The following is a 978-nucleotide window of genomic DNA, read 5'->3' on the forward strand; positions in this document are numbered from 1 at the left end:
GCACTCTAGCCCGGGCAACAGAGTGAGACTCTGTCTCAAAAACAAAACAAAAAGAAACACCAAAGAAAACACACCCATGATGGTGGGTGGAAACCAGGCTCTTTCCCATCCGAGGGCTTTATCTGTCATCAGCATCACTTCTCCCCGTCCCTGCAGCTGCTCTTCCAGATTGCAGTCTCTGCAGCCAGCAAGTTGGTGCTCCAATTATCTCCCTCCACCATGGTCACTGAGATGCCATCTAAGCGGGCGTGAGCCACCCTCCAACTCAGCCTGCTTCCCAAGAACCGCGCAGCAATCCCAGCACCTGAAGCTCTTCATTAGCTACATTAATATTTAGTATTGCTAAGTCTTCTTGGTTAATTGACTCCTTTGCTTAAGTATGTGCACTGTCACTGTTCCTATTCAGCATAATTCTGGAGGTCCTAGCTAGCATAATTAAGGCAAGAAAAAGTAATACACGGTATAAGATCATAAAGAAAAATAGATATGTGATGGCAGATGATATTATGGTCTACACAGAAAATCTATTTTTTTATCATAGAAAAATTATTTACAACAACAGCAAAAGAGTTCTACAAGTTTTCTAGATAAAAGACCAATATACAAAAATATCAATTGTGCTATTATACATTGGTAACAGATAATTAGAAAATAGACATTTTAAGAGATACATCTTTCGGCCGGGTGCGGTGGCTCAAGCTTGTAATCTTAGCACTCTGGGAGGCCGAGGCGGGAGGATTGCTTGAGCTCAGGAGTTGGAGACCAGCCTGAGCAAGAGCAAGACCCCTTCCCTACTAAAAATAGAAAGAAATTGGCTGGACAACTAAAAACATATAAAAAAAATTAGTCTGGCATGGTGGCGCATGCCTGTAGTCCCAGCTACTCGGGAGGCTGAGGCAGTAGGATTGCCTGAGCCCAGGAGTTTGAGGTTGCTATAAGCTGGGCTGACCCCACGGCACTCTAGCCCGGGCAACAGAG

Source organism: Propithecus coquereli, unplaced genomic scaffold, assembly GCF_000956105.1.
Source record: "Propithecus coquereli isolate 6110/MARCELLA unplaced genomic scaffold, Pcoq_1.0 Scaffold51, whole genome shotgun sequence".
Lineage (NCBI taxonomy): Eukaryota > Metazoa > Chordata > Mammalia > Primates > Indriidae > Propithecus > Propithecus coquereli.